Raw genomic sequence first — 19,074 nt, 5'->3', positions numbered from 1 at the left:
GGGGGCTACCTGGAGAAGGAAGGGCTCTTCCAGGTTAGAAATTTACCCAAGACACACCATATGATGAGCATCAAGGATGTCCATACTGGATTGATCGCAGCCCGGGTTAATAACGACCACGCCATCTATCTCCCACCAGGGCGGACACAACAAGTATACTATTGGTGTAACCCCAACAAAGAGGATCTATGGAAGAGATATCACCATAGCCACATGGAATGTAAGGACATTGAGACAAATAGGGAGGTTGAAAGAACTCACGTACGAAATGAAACACACCTGGCATCTCCTAGGAATCTCTGAAGTCAGATGAAAGAACTTTGGAGAGGCACTAACAGAAGAAGGCCGTGTACTCTATTACAATGGAGAGGACAAACATGTCAACCGTGTAGGATTTCTTGTGCATAAAGATATCAAGAATTCAGTATTAGGATGCTGCCCAATGTCCAGCAGGCTTATTTCCATCTGTCTAAAGGCAGTACCATTTAATATCACAGTGGTACAAGTCTACGCCCCTACAACAGGCTATGATGATGAGCAAATTGAAGACTTTTACAATCAGCTCCAAGACATCATCGATACGGTACACAAGAAAGATATCCTGATTGTACAAGGAGATTGGAGTGTTAAAGTGGGTACCAATGCACAGGCAGATTGGCGAGATTATTGTGGCCCTTTCTGTAATGCGGTAACCAATGAGAGAGGATTGAGACTTTGAGTTTGCCTGCTATAACGATCTGGTTCTTGCAAACACATTAGGAGCACATAAAGCATCCAGATGATCAACATGGCACACACCTAATGGTCTACATCACAACCAGATTGACTACATCATGGTGCAAAACCAATTTCGTTCTGGGATTAACAGAGCTAAAACAAGGAGCTTTCACGGTACTGATATGGGAAGTGTTCATGACTTGTGATGCAAAATTTTTGGCTGTGGCTAAGGAAAATCGTCAGGCCAAAGTCCACCAGAATCAAGTTTGACTTAGAAAGACTCAGAGACCGAAACATTGCAGAGACATTCCAAGCAATGATCGACGGAAAATTTGCCCTGCTGCTTGCTCTAGAGAAAGTCATAGAAACAATGACCAACAATTTCAATGCTGTAATGAATGAGGTAGCAATGGACATCCTTGGAAACATGGTAAGACAACAGAACCATGGGTCACAAATGAAATATTACAAATGTGTGACATTAGAAGAGAACTTAAGAGAGTCAAGAACAGCAATGAGGGAACTGATAAATACAGTATTATTGGCAGAAAGATCAAAAAAGGTATGAAGGTGGCCAAGGAGATATGGATTGAAAAACAATGCTCTAAAATTGGAGTGTATCAATAATAAAAATAGCAAATGAGCCTTCGAGGTTGTAAAAGATCTGACAAAGGAAAGATGGACCAAAACTAATGCAATTCAAGACAAAGAAGGGAACAGTCTTACAGAAGAAAGGGATATCATCAATAGGTGGATAAACTACTGCTCTGATCTATACAACCACCAGACAAATGGAGATCCTAGTGTCTTAGACAGCCCAGATTCAACAGAGGATGACTTTCCAATACTACATGAAGAAGTGGAGACAGCTGTGAAATCACTCAAAAACAGAAAGGCTACAGGTATTTCCAACAATCCCAGCCAAACTGATGACATTTGGAGGATAATTATTAATAGATGTACTCACCAAGATCTGCAACAAGATCTGGCAGACCGGTGAGTGTCCCTCCACGTGGACACAGTCACTAATCACCACTCTGTCAAAGAAAGGCAACCTGCAATTGTCAAAATAATTTGCCTTTTAGCCACAAAATATGGTGTGGAAATCAGTGCAGAGAAAATCAAGCTGATGACAAACATGATGGGATCAGCTCACATATCAATGGATAAGAGCTGGAGACAGTGAAACAGTTCAAGTATTTGGGGGCAATCATCACTGATGAAGGATCCAAGGCAGAAATTCGGGCAAGAACTGCACAAACAACAGCAGCAGTGGCAAAGCTAAAGCCAATTTGGAGGAATAAGAATATCTCCCTAGAATCCAAACTGAAACTGCTGCACGCATTGTTCATCTCCATGTTTCTGTATGCGTGTGAGACATGGACCCTTACAGCATAACTTGAATGGAAAATACAGGTAGTAGAGATGAATGCTTCCGTAAAAATCCTTGGCATCTATTACTTTGACCACATCACTAATGAAGAGGTCCGCAACATTATCACCCCATGCTCGGGGTCATATGAAGACGTTCTGACAATCGTAGAAGCGCAAGTTGAAGTGGTATGGCCATGTAACAAGATCTGGCCTATCCAAGATCATCCAAGGGACAGTACAGGGGAAGAGAAGAAGAGGTAGGCAGAAGAAGAGATGGATTGACAAGATAAAAGAGTGCATAGGAGTGGACTTCACGGAGACTCAAGCACTGAGACACCATCATCAGGAGTGGAGACAATTGGTTGATTGCTCATCAGTGATGATGCCCCAATGACCAATACAGTTATGGGAGTGATAATGATGATGATGAATTTGCAGATCAGAATAAAAGCTCAGATTCCCAGCTGCACTGGGGCCATTTTGTGTCTGTCTACCAGACACAGACAGCTGTAAACTTGGCAAACCCAGCCAGTGAAAGATCTCCCCTGTATATGGAAATCTTCCTGTAGCATAGGACTGCCATAGTGGCTCTTCATCCCCACAACTACCCTTTCTGCATCTTCTCTTCCAGCTCCCCTGTGAAGAGAGAGCACCTATGGGGAAATAGGTGTGGCTGGGGTGTCCCTGCCCCCAGTGATCATCAGCTGCTGGAATGGCCCTTCAGGGATCTCTAGCAACTGGCATAAAACAGCTCAACCTTGATGCTGCACTACTTTACAGAGGACAGGAGAGCAACCCAGCATCTGGCTCATCCAAGGACTGAGGTAGGGGAAAATGTTTCCTTCCTCTTGCTCCTTTTAAGCTGAGCCAAGCACAGTTCAGATGCAGCCCAGAATCTGATCCAATGTCAAAAGGAGTTACCTGTCCATTTTAGGTGGTTAGTTATAATTCAGACTTCTTTAGTCTCCTCATAACTAGCCTCTAAAAACTTTAGTATGGTTGGTAATTATCCCATAAAATTATCTGCACTCAGACTTGGCAGTGGGTTTTACCATCTGTAGGCAAATTTTAAAATAAGTCTCTGCAAAGATCAAAAACAAGTGTTTACTTTTTCCTAAATGCCTGTTCACAAATCTTATAGGATGGGGCCTAGGAGAAGGCAGACTCCAAAGTTTATATTCACAAAGATTTAAACAGAACAAGCTATGTGAAAATACATTCCCATAGGCCTCAGTTCTCAGCTCAGTCATGCTTACACTGGACAGCAGCTGAGGAAGGGTTGGAGTAAGGTTGCTGAGATCCACCCATCTCCTCACCCAGTCCTGGGGTAGGTCTGGATCTTTAGGTTGTTCTGAGTTATGTCAGTGACAATGGCTTCCGCTCACCTTCTCCATGTACTTTCCATAACTCCTACACTGAGGGTCAGAACAGGTGGCATAGAGCTGGCTATACATCAATAGCATGGAGCATCTGGATCAAGGGCCAAGGATCTTGCCAATAAAGGTAAATATTTGAATAACATCAAAAAATATAAAAACAGCAGTGCCCCTTTAACTCAGCTTATGTTGCCATCGTCAGTGGTCTTTGTCTACATCTCCTACAAACATCTTTGCACTTCTTTTGTGCCATTTATCATGCATGGAATGTCCTGCGATCTATATTTAAATATGTATTTTAATATACATAGAACAAAATTTGCCTTATAATCATTTGACAGATAAGCATTGTACCCAGCTGTGAGGGACAAAATGCCACGAGGTTCTGCCTCATATGGTAGGTATAGTATTTTGATATGACCCGAGGAACTGCCATCACCGTTTGCTGTACCAGAGGTTAAGCACCCTCGTGAAATGATTTGCACCCTCTAGTAATGGCCATGTACTGTAAGTACCTCTTTTCCTGTGTTGCAGAATTTCCTGAGAGCCATGGCTCTACCAACCTCTTAAAGCAACTGTGAGCCTCTGAATACATGAGCCTCTGAAATGTTCTAAGTCTTGGGTACTGCTGCTGGCAGGGGTTTTGTAGAACTCTGACATCTCTTTAATGGAAAAGTAAGTTTGGCGTATTGCAAATGCAGGAGCTCAAGAAGGCACATGCAGTTGCTCCCTTCTGAGATACTTCTAGTCTCATTTTCACCCTCCTTATGTTCCAACCCCATTATTCCTGCTTCTGATTATGTACTCTACAGCTGTTTGTCTCTCTCTCTCACACACACACACCGGTATGGGGGTTCTCATTTGAATGACTTCTTGGAGCAGACAGTGTTCCCGTGTGTAGCAGGCCCTCCTTCACTTTTCTGGCACGTTTTCTACAGAAATAAAGAGATTGTGTTTCTGTTGTAGTAATGATTTAAAGAGAAAAAAAACATTCTACCCCAATGCTGCTACTTTTCCTATATCCTCTGCCGCATTCCTTTCAGTCCTTTAAACTGGCACAGCTTGTTGCAGATGTTTTCTCTAGGTCTATTTCTGGTATGATCCTTCTCCTCTCCAAATTTTTCCTCCTACATACATCACCATCTACCTCTCTTCAACCCTGGTTTTTATTCACATTTATTTGTTGTTGTATTTTTTAACAATGTGAAGCAGATCCTCAACTGGTATAAATGGTGAGGATCTGGCCCTGTGTTTCTTTGGCTCTGACATTTCTCTTTAAGGATTCCTTCATAAACACCAAATTTTCATCAGCGTTCTCTCCCCTCTTCTTGCTAACTGCTACTGCTGTGTTCCATGCAGACGGAGAACATTGTTGTAGTGTCCTGTTCGAGGACCGCAAACGTGTTTTGGCTTTTCACTTTGCAGGGAACAAATATTCACAGGTAGAAAGAAACTCAAAGGCTTTTCAGATGTCTCAATTTGGCAACTATATTGCCAAATCATTTTAATTTGTATCCTGACTTTTCTTGGGTTTGAATCTCCACTACATTAAGCTCATATGACAATAGAGAGACTTAAGAAACTGAAGCCCAGTGGAGAAACACTGGCATAACAAAAGCAGAATCAACCATGTGGTTTTCTACCTTACCATGTCTATCATGCTTACTTCTTGAAAGCTACTGAGAGTCATGTTAACAGTTGTTCCTGTTTTCTTCTCTCTCACATTGTGAAATCATGCAAATAATAGCAAGCCTGATACATATTTGTTGGTTTAGGGATCCCATTTCATTCTGTAGTTTGGAGATAAAGCCTTTGCATTTAAACTTTTAAATTTGTATATTCCTTAATGTATTAATATCAGGATACCAGTAATTAAACTGTTATTTCTGAAGACAAATCCTTTATTAAGTCTATTTCTACTGATAAATAAATATCACAAAGTGTCATCATGTGTCTGTATGTACAGTATTTCTGCTATGCATCAAACTTTATGGTGATTTTAACAAATTTTTAGTACCCCATGATCTGGTGTGTCAGAACAGGATATAATCAGACAAAAACACAGAAGCCTGCTTTCCACTAGTCACCAAGATGTCTCTCATTACTATTAACAAGACATAAACGCTATATTGAGTAGAGAGCATTTACAGTTGACTGTCCAAAATGGACATTTACCAGCTCTATGAATTACATTTACCATATATTTGTTGTATTTCTCATTCTAATATGAATAATACCAAAACCAGTCAGTTTCACACCAAAAAATGTAAGCTTTAAGGGGTTATTATTGATAGAGATTGAAGCAGTTATAATACACATAGCTTGCTAGTGAAGTGATCTGATTTTTCTTGTTTTAAAGTTGATGTACAAATTGCAATTTCTTGTATGAACTTACTATGCCTTTTCTTGTTTTAGCATTTTCTTGTTAGATTGCAGTAGATCTGATTGTTATTTCATTGAGTTGTTTTGGGATGATTGGAGTTTAGATCCCTCTTGCATACAGTATAGAGAATTGCCAGCAACCCCTTGATGTAGTAAGCATCCTTTCCTTAATGATGTCCCATGTTAAGGGATACTTAGATCTCAAAGCATCTAGCTTACCACTTTTATCTTCAGATAGCTAGAAATGATAGAAATTAGAAAGAAAAGAACAATTAGGTCATTTAATCCTTCCCCCTGCCAGTGAAAGACTGTTTTCTACAGTGCATTAAAGAGTGCTTTATCCAGTCTACTTTTGGCTAGTGATAGAATTGTCACTACTTCCCCTAGGCCTCATTCTGAGAAAGCATGCCTTTGTTAAAAGGGCTGTGATTTTATGGACCTGCAAACCACAGCCACACCATTGTAATAAAGCTCAGGCCACCTACACGGCTGGCCAACTGGCAGCTACTGCTGGATAAGATATAAGGTGTAGAGAAGCAGATGCCAGTTTTGGGCCAGACAAGATTTCCATTGGCAATGTCTCTGCCTGTGGGGGTCACACGCACCTTTCTCATTCTAAATTCCCTTGCAAAAACCTGCCGCAAAGGTCATATCCATAGCATAGCTGTGAGTGTAGAGATCCACTGTACAGGTTGTCTGCTGCTTTACCCAACAGCACAATTGAAAGAGAGTTGTTTGCTGCTTGTCGTGCTAACAAAACCACATAAGATGACGCTGGATTGGGCCCTTGGGAAAGAATTCCATAGTCTAAATGAAACAACATGTCTTAATGTCCAGCCAAATCAGCATGTTCATCTTGCGACACCTATTTATTCCCTCTCTCAGTCCAAATCATTCTCTGAAATGGCTCTCCTTACATAAAGGCCTTCAAATATATGTACACAGTTATATTCCCTCTTAGTGGTAATTAGCTATATTTAGTTCTTTTAACCTTTCCTCCTACCTCAGTTCTTCCATATTCCTAATCATCTTTATCATTTTCTGAATTCCCTTGAGTTAGTTAATATCTTTCTTATACTGATGCACCTAAACTGCATATAAATTCAGCTGGACCCAATGAGTATTAAGAGTGACTGTCAACTCTATGGGGATCTCTGAATGATGTCATTCAGGCTTTTGGGCAGAGATTAACTAGTTAATTTGTGTTTGGGGCCCAGGTCACTGCTGATTCTTGTTTTTCTTTGTTTGTGTTTGTTTGCTCTTAGCTGTAGACAATAGTATAAGAGAAGTCTTTATCCGTAAGAAAAGGGAAATCTGGAATCAACAGAAAATGCTTATGACAACAAATATTCTTAAAGTCTAACTCCAGTAACTAAGTTAGAGTTATCCCCAACTTAAAAGATAGAGGAATCCTAAACAAATGTCCTCTCTGACCAAGTGAAGGAAAGCTTTTTTTTTTCCTTTTTTTTCCACACTTTTAATTTGAACCTTTAAATGTCAGCACAGTGATATTTGAAGCACCATGGTATCACTAAACTTAACAATAATTGAGAAAAGGCCCTCCTTTATCCTTGATGTCAGCCAATGACCTATGCCCGTCATGAGATGCTGTTATTCCTGTAGAGAAATCTTTTGTTCAAGCAGGTGCAGAGGCCTGTGTGTCAGACCCTGACACATGGTAGGTCTTACATTACCAAAACAAACAAACACAAAAAACACACATTGCAAAAGAAAAATAAACCCAGAGAGACTGGTAGTATTGAGACTTCTGGTGAACAAAGCAGTGATTGATTAGATCAGGGCCATTAATATCCCCTATCTCCATTGACTAAGCACTACTTATTGCTTTGGCATAATCAGTGTTTACAAGAACTTGGCTAACTTAGATCATACCATATGCCAGCCTGCTGGCTACAAGCTATTTCATTTGCAACTGCTGTCTCTGGCTTGCCAGTCCTCTAATAAGGAAAATATAGATTATGAATTGTTGACTATTATATTGAATCTCTGTCCAAATCTGATTAATGTAACTTTGTAGCATTGTGTATATTGGCACCTGAGAAAAATATATATATATTTCAAAACTTGCAGTCCTTCCAATTCTATTGTTCAATTTCCAGCAGTGGGGAATGTTCCCTAAAGCCATCTAGCAGCCAACCTTGTTCTAAGGTACAAATACATATGTCAGCATGGTACATGTGGAAGTTGTTAGTGAAGGACAGAAGCAGATAACTATTGTTTATCTTAATGGCCTCCCATCCCACTTTTTAGTAAGGAAATTCAGGAAAAAACAACTTGAAGTATGGTGTTTATAATCTTATTACATTGTCATATCTGAATGAAAAGTTTTGTTTGTTTTTGCACTCAAGGCTTTATCAAACTTTCCATTAAGAAACTATATCCCAATTCAAAATAATAAAAAAAGTCTGAAAAAAATACTACTTTGTGCTTTGTATTAGGTAAAATCAGAACATCTATTCCCAATGTTAGAGAAAAAATAAGGGAATTCCCCTAATTAATACTCATTACAATAGCTTCTGAATCACAGGCAGAAGACTCTGTGACAGGAAGGCCTGGCCCTTCCTGGTTTAGAGAGAGAACACATCTAGACAGAAATCATTATGCCTTGAGAGTTCTCCTGTGAAGAAGGAATTTTCCACTGGCTCTTCAGCTGGTTTAAGGCTGCTGTATGCTGCTATATCATGAGTGGTGGCCTTCGCGTACTAGAGAGTCCAACTCAAGCTATTTTAAACCATTAACGTGAGCAATGTACTAACAAGTCAAAGAATTTAGTGCCTCAAAGAGGTAGAGGACTAGTGGGAAGAAGAGAACTTTCTCTTATGAGACAGTGATGCATTCTGTGTATCTACTGAGGATGGAATATGGTTATGTTGTTAATACTTCACCTCCATCACCAGAAATCTTCTCACAGCAATATTGTTGCTGAAATATTGTTGCGTAGCTGATATGTAACATTGTCTTCCCTTAAAACCTCCAGAGCATGAGAAGAATAGTGTCATACCTACTCTGTTGAGTAAGTACTATGGTGCATGTACAAAATGGGGAGAAGATACCACAAAGTTATGTATTAAGTACTTTCCATGTTCACTTCTAAAAAAATCTGTATATGTTTGAAATTCATTAACATTGAAATTTGTTAACATTCTAAATGTTTGTATAAAAGAAATAATACACACAAAAAAGTGACCTGGTTTGTTTTTCCTTAATAAAATAAACTAGAATGCAAGAGTTTTTTGTTTCTGTCCATTACTTATCAGTTATGATGTATAAAGAGGGATTTCAACATCATTAATCATTTGTTTTCTTCCATTACATGCGCAATAAGAAGAAAGCAAATTTCTGTTATTGTGTGTGGAAATTGGCATGATGTCTGAAGAATCTGAACAGTGATGTTACAAGCTGCTGTGACAAACAACAGCCCTCTCTCTACACAATTGAGGAACCCCATGCTTTCAAGTACACTCTGACTACCTGTGGTTGCATCGATAGGCTTAGCAAAACCATGCTTTAAGTACTTGGTAGGTCAATTTCAATAATTCAAGCTGAATTCCTGTAGAGTGGTACAAATGCTATTAATATTTATGATTATCATTGAGCTGAATAAAGTTAATCATACCTTGTGTTTGATCAACAGTGGCTCGGGAACCACTTTGTACTTTTGCTATGTTTTTGTTGCGGGGTGGGGTGGGAAGGGAGCAAAGTTATATTGCTACTTGGTTATATTAAATACTTTGTAAATTTAGTACAGTGAAAATGAGAAAACAACAATGGGTAGTAAATGGCATTCTTGACGTATTTTTCCCGTTGTTCTCTTTGTACATAAACATACAAGAAATGTAGAAGCATGAACAAACTGCTAATTTGACTGTCAGCATTCACAATCGCAATAGCTATGTAAAAGATAAATTTGACTTCTGTGTACTGGAATCTCATTCAGACATTGTATAGTTCCTTATTCTCACACATGCAACAGAGAATATATCCTCTACTATGAATGGTGCTTCAAGGAAAATGGTTTCCAGAGGCAGCATGTTACAATACCAGAGAGAGTTCTATACTTACTAACCTCAGAAACATCTTAAGTAATCAATCAGCTATAGATCTAATTGTCACAGCTGAAAATAACCATAGTTTTTAAAACTTAACATAAACAAATCCAGAACACAGACAAGAGCTTGTTTGTGCAATCTTTTGGCAATTTAGCAATCCCGTGCTGAAGCCACCACTAGAATTAATGGAATAAACAGTTCCACTGGAATAAATGTCCCCAGTTCTCTTGAATTTCATTGGTTCATCGAAGAAAAAAAAAAAGAGGTATAGAAGTTCTCCCAAATTAAAGAGTAAACAAATACCCACATTAAGTTCCTGGATGTTTCTCATCAGATAAATTCTCCCTCCCCATCCAGTTCATGAAAACTTGTTACAAATACAGGTTTCCCTAAATAGCATTTTTATTTCTGAGTACACTTTTTGATCTTCCTGAGAGGAGAGTTTACCATGAGTCTAGCCAGAAAAATGAGTAAGAGATAGTTTAGCCCAATGAGTATTTCCAATATGTATTTCCGCAACATTCAGGTAAAAATAACACCACTCATCTAAATGATGTGTTAAAGATTGCTTAAACTTCATTAGTCAATGTCACGGGATGGGACTCACCTCTGCAGCGCCTCCTGCTGGTCATCCAGGGAATTAGTGTTCCAGCCTCCAAAGCATCTCTGCAGGCCGGTGTCCCACTTGCCGTTGGCCCCCGTGTCCCTCCTGGACCATAGTGCCCCTTTTACCAAGGGTGCTGCCCCCTGGCAGTCCCCCCCCCAGTCTCTGGATCTCCCCTCTCCAGGGAACCCTCACCCACTATCCCCACCTCCCCTCAGTCTTTGGCTACTGCCAGTCATCATTGAGCCCCTGCACACTGGGGCAGACTGCAGTGTATAAGCCAATCATCACAGGCAAGGAGGGTTTGGACCTGCTGCCTCTGCCTACCCGTGGGCTGCCCCCTGCAACCTCAGTACCCTTTTTAGGCCATCTGCCAGGCCTGCAGCCTGGGGCTTTTCCAGTCTGGAGCCTCCCAGCTCCTCTGACCTTCCCCAGCTCCGCTCCAGGTACCTTCTCAAGCTCCCCAGAAGCCAGGCCAATCTCCCTTCACAGCTAGAGGAGACTCTGTCTGCTCCTGGCCCATTGCCGTCTTATAAGGGCCAGCTGAGCCCTGATTGAGGTGGCCTGATTGAGCCCTGATTGAGGTGGCCACAGCTGAGCCTGCTTCTCCCAGTCAGCCTGGGAATTGCTTGCTCCCAGCATCAGCCCTCTCCCAGGGCTGATTTTGGGGAAGGAGCGGGTGACCACTCCGCTACAGTCCTACTTTAATTTATGTTTTTCATGTGACATTACAACTGTGAATCAGATATGTTAGGCAGAACCATTTTTCCACTGCATCCCCCATACTAACCAGTGATTAAGGCCACAGACTACACATATATTGTTGTAATTAAATACGATTCAAGCACTGTATGTGGTACCATATGAGAAGATAAATCAAGGAATAAGAGATTATGAAAGACAGTTCTTACTTTGTTCTGACCACCAAGCAAATTTTCTTTAGCTCTTTTTCATGTAAGGGAGAATATACTGAATTGCCTACATGGAAAATCTTAGTTTTGTCCAATTTTATGTAATTTTTGGAAGCAAATGTCTTAGACATCCTGGAGAGCATTTTCATAGTATTTTTCAGAGGTTATGAATAGGTTACATTAAAAATGATGCCGGTAATAGACATAAATAATAACAAAAATAACAAAATAAATAATAAAATAACAAAACGTAGGCCCCCAGTTGTGCAAGCAGAAATACGGTGACCAGATAACAAGTGTGAAAAATTGGGATAGGGGTGAGGAGTAATAGGAGCCTATAGAAGAAAAAGGCCCGAATATCAGGACTATCCCTATAATCAGGACATCTGGTCACCTCCATCTTTGACAAGTAAACTGATGGTAATACATGACTGCATTAAACTGGTAGCTCCCTTTAAAATACTGGAATTATAGTAGCTAGTGACTAAGTACAGCCTCTTAACTATGGTATAAGACCGCCTGCTTATATACAAAAAGAAAAGGAGTACTTGTGGCACCTTAGAGACTAACAAATTTATCTGAGCATAAGCTTTCGTGAGCTACAGCTCACTTCATCGGATGCATTGTGAATACAGACTAACACGGCTGCTACTCTGAAATCTGCTTATATACAGTATCTGCAGTAGAATTTAATTCTTGCAAGTGAGAAAGGTAAGTGTTTTATTCAGCTGTCATATTTTCAAATAAACTAGAGGCGACATGGTAGCTGTTCAGCAGGATATATTGTTTTTATCTATGCAACTGCGGTGTTTTGAGTTATAAACTGGTAATGTCATCTTGTTGGGATTTACTGGTTGCATGACAGATTTATATCAGGAAACAGATGTTCCTTGTTCCTTAATAGCTATGAAAAAGCTATGGGTACTGTAGAATTGAAAAATTATCTCCACATATTGGGAATTGTATCTCTTATTATTAGAAATAAACACAAGCCAAGTGATCTCTGTACATTTTAAAATGTGGGAGCTGTTGAAAATCACTATCAATTTGGAAAGTTTCACCTGAAAAAAATGTTTTCAGCAAAACAGTGCTCAAGTTAATAATTTCTCTTTGACTTTTTTCCTATCTCTCCTTTTGTGAGCTTGTCACAGTATTCAGTGGAACACTCCAGACCAGTGAGGGGTTGAATCACCACCTATTCCACAGCCCTGGGTGCCTCACAATACCTTGCTGCTGTAGCTTCCAACCTGAGATGCTCTCAGCCAGCCTACAAGCATGCAGGCCTGAGTGTCTGTGAGGCTAGGCAGCCCTGACCCCAGCAGCCTGTCTACAACCCTACAGCCCCACTCTGACTTCCACCACCCTGGGTGACTACTTGTAGGGTGACCCCAGCACACTCCCGGTCCTGAATTTTCCCTAACCTGTGAGCTCTGTAGTTTCCAGCCCTCTCCTAGGAAGTTCTGAGAAATAAAAAAATTTGTTTGTTCCTCTAAAGACACACAACCCACCAGCTGGCCACATTAACTGGAGTTAACATTTACTTCAATTCAAACGCAGTGCTGGTGGTTTAGATTAATAGTAAAACAAATTTATTAACAAAAGAATATAGGGTTTTAAGTGAATTCAAGTATAAGAAATAAAGTTAGAAAGGGTTACAAGCAAACAAAAGTGAAAACACACATCCAAATGTCTAATACCTAATCTAGCAAGGTACAAGCTTTGTTGAAGATTATTTCCTCACCTATATTCAGTGGTAAAAGAAAAGAGAGCTTAATTTTGTGTGATCAAAAGAACCACCTGCTCTTGACCCTGGAGGGAAAAAATTGAAAAAATAAAATAAAAAAAAGAGTTCAGTCTCTTCTGTATTGACTTTAGTATTTTCAAAGACTCCTCCCCACTTTTGTTTTTAACATTTGCTCTGAGGCGCTCCCTAGACTTTTGAAAAAATATTTTTATACATTTTCCCTGTAGAACTGAACAAACTAGTCACTCGTGAATTTTACAGAGCCTTGTGCTTCTTTGTACAGTCTCTTGGTTTTAAATTTTAGATCCAAAAATCAAAATGATTACATAAGAAAAAAGAGAGAACACCAACTTATGACCTTTATATCCTTAAGAAGCTGGTTCAACTGTGGCATTAATGCAGTGGCACATATACTGCAGTATTTGGGCTAGTTGGTAAATTTAATTTATGGCTCAGGGAATTGCTAAAGAGATGGGGGGGGGAGAGACAACAAAAACGAACAAACAAAAACCTTTCCCCTACAAGTCAATTTGCCAAAATGAGGACACAGTCAATAACGACAAACTTGTTACCATTTTTGATGATACATATGATGGCTGATTAGTGACCTGAGTAGCATAATATTTTAGTTTCAGTCCAGTTTTTAGGAGACAGGAATCCACATCACAAATGGCAACTTTATTGGCATTCTCTGTGAAGAAGTGAAGGATCAAATGGGCATTGGAAACTCAAATATTCTGTTGCCTGTCAGTTAGGACTGCGGTACATTGGTAAGGTGATGTGGGAAAGCTTGTCCCAATGCCAGCAATGTTGTACCTGTTTTGTGCATATATAAAGGACTTTACTTGTCAACACTATCAGTTAGGCACCTTTCATAAAGATTATATTAAATTAAATATTTAGAGTTAAAAGTTTAATTGTACTGCCAAAGCATGGGCTGAAAATGTGTTATCTTTAATGAGCTCACTTGGGAAAAGGCTATACAGATAAAATAGTTAATGGGTATTTTTGGCTTATTTACCTGTCAGGTGTAATTCCTAATTGAACTTTTCTTTTTACATTTTTGGCATGGTTCTCTGTTCCTTTAGGAAGATCTCTCACTACTCAGTCATATAATTAAGTCTTGCTTTTTACCTTTAATGATTAATGATGACTATGCTATTTTTAATATATATACACTCAAAATACAGCTGTGCACCTTCCCTCCTTCCCATACCCCCACCACACATGCACACCTTGTGGCAGAGAAGAAAAATAGGACTCCATTATAGTGAATGTGATTGTGATTCTTTAGGCTAATGGACACCGCCTGAAACTGCAATTTTCTCTGGCTCTCAGGTTGAGTAAATATGTGTGGTTCCTAGTATCACCATGCAAGATCCCCTTACGTCTAGGCCTGTACTGAACTATCATGGAATTGACTAATGACTGCTCGACACCTTCTATTACTACACACACAGCTCTAAAGATGTAAATCATGCTTGAGCTATTTAAAGGGGCCCTCTTTCTCACCACACTATCTCGCTGTCTCATGTATCTTGTATACAGCATTTCTTCATTATACTGTTTACTGACTCTAAGACATTCCATCGGAATTGCAGAGTTAATAAATGCCTCATGACTATTTTGGATTGTTTACCTGAGTATCCTTGCAGATCTATTCATGAATAAATTATCCATGGTCTGTTAGATTAAACAAATTCTTGGGTGCTGGATTTGTGGTTCTATGCAATTCTCTCTGTCACATTTTGATGTTTTCTTTGTCATATAGATATAATTTATTTAGTATATTACATTTTACTTTAGAAAACCTCTAAAGGAATCAATTCTATAGTTTTGTCTAAGGGCTGGATTCTGATGTCCATACTCAGATTGAGTAATACTTCACTTTTCAAGCAGCAAGTTCAATGTGACTACCCTTGGAGTAAAGTGCTATGCAACATGAGAATTTGGATTACAGGATCAAGTGAAAGGGGAAAGCACAAGTATTATGAACAGTGGATTGAGCAGTGACTGTCTTTTATGCTTCAAGACCACTGATAATGAGGTCAGCAATAGCTCTTCTTTAAAAAGAAGGAAAAGAAAGAAAGAAAACAATAAGTCATCTCGCTCTTTTAAATGGAATAAAGAAGAAATTTGCCATTCCTCTCATATCAATCAGTAGTTTCCATTTCAGACTGTCCTCTCATATATGATTTTTTTTAAAGTGGTGCCTTTTAACTCACCATCAGGAATCTATCCATGCATGCTTTACCACTGAAATGACCATAAGTTATTGAAAACATAGCTGCAGGGTCTGTAATATTTCCTCACTGGCTAACTTCCCAGCTGTTAATGCCATCTGTCTGAAATTCAACCCAATGGGAACAGGAGTCTAGCTAATAGAGAAAATAGTGTCTTGTATTTTAAATTGTTTATCATATTATTAACCAACAGCTCTGTCAATATCAGAGGTAGTTCTGAGGTGCAAAATTTGAACCAGATCTAAACTTTTCCAAATTTCAGAGGTGTTCCAGTCTGTGGTTTTGATTTGGACCCATCTTAAGTAAACAGACATTTAATAATACTCCTAAATACTAATTAAATATCTCATCTGGATAGTAACAACCAGCCTTTTGTGATTGGTGGGATCACATTATTCATTAATTGGGAGTACTTGGACAGCAATCAGCTAGCTGTAAAAATGTTAGCAAACCCTGAAAGTTTTGCAAAGTTTAGCACTAATGACTATTCTCTCCAAAATTCGTACTAGTAGTGTTTTATTTGCTGTTCTTTTTTCAAAAACGTGTCATTCACCTACAGAGAAGAAATAGTGTCATGTGACTTGGGCAACCAATCATGCACAACAAATAAATAGTGACCAGCCAACATAACCAGTCCACAGACTTATCCTAATGGGAAATTAGTCACCCAAACTTTGCTGAATACTCACAAATAAAAAATATATTCAAAGAAGATCAAGATCACCTGTGAAATGATTTAACTATATTAAGGTGCAACATTCATAGCGAATATCATTCGTAATGAATAGTTTGATAGCTCTGCCTTATACTATGTACTTCAAGTAACCATGCAAATTCAAATTTGTATTTTTCAATTTTTCTTCTTCTAACAAAATATCAAAATGACCCACATGAGAAAAGAAAAGGAGTACTTGTTGCACCTTAGAAACTAACCAATTTATTTCAGCATAAGCTTTCGTGAGCTACAGCTCAGTTCATCGGATGCATACTGTGGAAACTGCAGAAGACATGCTTATGCTCAAATAAATTGGTTAGTCTCTAAGGTGCCACAAGTATTCCTTTTCTTTTTGTGAATACAGACTAACACGGCTGTTACTCTGAAACCTGCCACATGAGAAAATGACACATTAAGATATTTATAAAACTATATAAAAAAAATTAAGTAAATGAGTCAGCCCATCTATCTCCATATCCGATCGAGATGTGACAAGTATAATCAAATTAACCTATCAGGAGAGGAGAAGGGGGCTTTCAAGTAAAATATGAATAGGCATTACTTATGATTAATTTCTTTTTCTGGAATGATGGCAGAACACTAAACTCCAAGCACATGGCTTGAGTCTGGTGTTCCCTTTAGGGTTGGCTGGTACAATGCTATGTGACCCGATACACAGAATAATGGCCTCATTCATTTTGATGGGATTTTGTATGCATATTTAAGAGGTGGAAAGAGCGCGAGAGAACAAGGCTTTTACTAACCTTTGAAGAAGCTCCCAATTCATGTACATGTTTCCCATAAAAAGTACAAGTGCTGAGTAGTGAAAGAGGTCAAATATTGAACTAGGAACACTTGGAGAGGTTAGGAGGATGCTTTCTCTCTTACGTAAGAAAGAATTATTCATGTCAGCTGAAGGATTTTTGTGCTTCTATATTAATATCTATTATTGAACACCCATCCCACGTCTGTTGTTGTGCCATTTGGGTAACTAATTACTACCAAGTGTTAGTTCAGAGGCATCTGGATGTAGGGTAGACAATTTGCTGTGTTGTCTAGTTCCATCCTTTTAATACATAGCCACCATTACTTACTGTATATTGTATTACATTGACATTATTGCCTTTGAAAATAAAGCACAACCTCGGAAACCTGAGGATCAAATACAACCAATGTACCAATCCTGGCATTAATTTCATTTCTGTGAATCCCCAACCCTGAAAAATATTTAATTCACCCTGCTATATATTTCTTGAAACTTTGCTTTTTAAAAACTATGCAGGGCATCTTGTCCTCTGTACTACAGCAGAGAAAGATACTGACTGTTTGAGAGCTAGTTCACATACCTGTGGTGATGAGAATGTAATGGTGTTGCTTTTTTCCATGCAGCTCCATAAACTTACTTAGTTTTTATGGAGAAGATAGTCTGAGGAAGAATATAGTGACATGGGTCAGCTCTACTCATGAATGTGTATGTTAGGATGCATAACTCTCAACTGTGCCTCATTTCAAGGGACATCATCACGCACTTTAGTCCCAAAGTTACCTGCATCACACAGAAATCTGATCACCCCTCTTGTTCATTCATCAGAAAATGTGGCTATAAGAATAGATACATATAAGAATAGATGTGAATACATTTTTGTGCCTACATTGTGGGTCTTTGTCACACATTTGAGCTTTAGAAGGTTGAGAAATATGTTAGAGTACTATGTTTGCAGAGAAGACAATCAACCAGACAAAGCAAGAAAAAGTCCCATAATTACCTAAGGGAACTTCCAGCTGTGGGCAATTAAAGATTTAACATATTAACAATGAGAATCCTTCAAACAGGAGGAAGAAAGGTAATTAGCATGAACTCTGCTCTCTGTGGAGATAATGGCTATAATCAACATTTTGGCCTATTAGCCTTCATGAGATGGTCATCATCATAAAGAAAATGCATGGCTCTGGAGGGCAAGTTAAGTGCAATTTCATATCACTTTGAGCACATAGCACAATAATGTATGTTTTAAAAAGAAACAATGAGGATGTTTTATCAGGATATCACCATCTTCTGTTGCCAGAAAAAAGGAGCAGAAGACCACCAGGAAGATAAATACTCTAACTGTGAGAAGCATAGTCTTATTATAGGGAACTAGTAAGCCTTTGGATTGATTAGCTAGTCTCCTCCAGCCCAGTCCCTCTGAGATTATGCAACCCATTTTGTTTTTTGAACAAACTGATTGATTCATAAATCAACTTTCCTGCCAAAACAAACTGTGTTCCCATTTGGGCACCAGTTTCATAGGTTCCAAGGCCAGAAGGGATAGTGTGATCATCTAGTCTGACCTCCTGTATAGCAAAGGCCATAGAACTTCCCTGATATAATTCCTAGAGCAGATCTTTTAAAAAAAATCCAATCTTGACACCACAACCATTAGTATGTTCCAGTGAGTAATTACTCTATTAAAACAAAATGTATGCCTCATTTCCAGTCTGAATCTGTCTAACTCCAACTTCTAGCCATTGGATTTTGTTATACCTTACTCTGCTAGACTGAAGAGTCCACTAGCAAATATTTATTGCCCATGTCGGTACTTAAAGATTGTAATTGTCACCCTAAAGGAGGTTAAGAAGGTGAAGACCTTCTCTTTGGTAAACTAAATAAATTGATACATACAATCAATACATAATACATCAATACATAATCAATACATAAAACTTTCTTTTATATTTTGATACCCAAATACCAACTTTGACTCAATTTTGAACATAATTTTTAAACCGAAAGTCTGGGTGAAATGTTAGACTATACCTTATCGGAGTAAAAAGTCTTTTCCTCCTAATCACTCTATATCAGGACTCAATTTTTATATGCAGGCCTATCTGCCTCACACAAGGTTTGTTCAGTTTTACAGTATTGGTTGTCATCTATATAAACCGGGCAGGACAGGTT

At 38.9% G+C, this 19,074-nt stretch overlaps 1 long non-coding RNA gene across 12 annotated transcripts in view; it reads left to right on the top strand.

Annotated features, from left to right (window-relative positions):
* LOC140911533 (uncharacterized) overlaps window positions 1–9,490 on the top strand; it is a 402,088-nt gene extending 392,598 nt beyond the window's left edge. For 10 of the 12 annotated variants that reach the window (XR_012159024.1, XR_012159022.1, XR_012159029.1 and 7 more), the window contains 3 exons: window positions 2,723–2,915; window positions 4,002–4,142; window positions 9,196–9,490. This is a non-coding gene — a long non-coding RNA (uncharacterized lncRNA). The remainder of the gene's footprint in view (window positions 1–2,722; window positions 2,916–4,001; window positions 4,143–9,195) is intronic. The other 2 variants (XR_012159020.1, XR_012159031.1) reach the window with 2 other exon arrangements.
* The last annotated feature ends 9,584 nt before the right edge of the window (window positions 9,491–19,074 follow it).

This window comes from Lepidochelys kempii, chromosome 5 (genome assembly GCF_965140265.1).
Source record: "Lepidochelys kempii isolate rLepKem1 chromosome 5, rLepKem1.hap2, whole genome shotgun sequence".
Classification (NCBI taxonomy): domain Eukaryota; kingdom Metazoa; phylum Chordata; order Testudines; family Cheloniidae; genus Lepidochelys; species Lepidochelys kempii.
The sequence above is the reverse complement of the archived record's forward strand: the minus strand, read 5'-3'. Positions and strand labels throughout refer to the sequence as shown.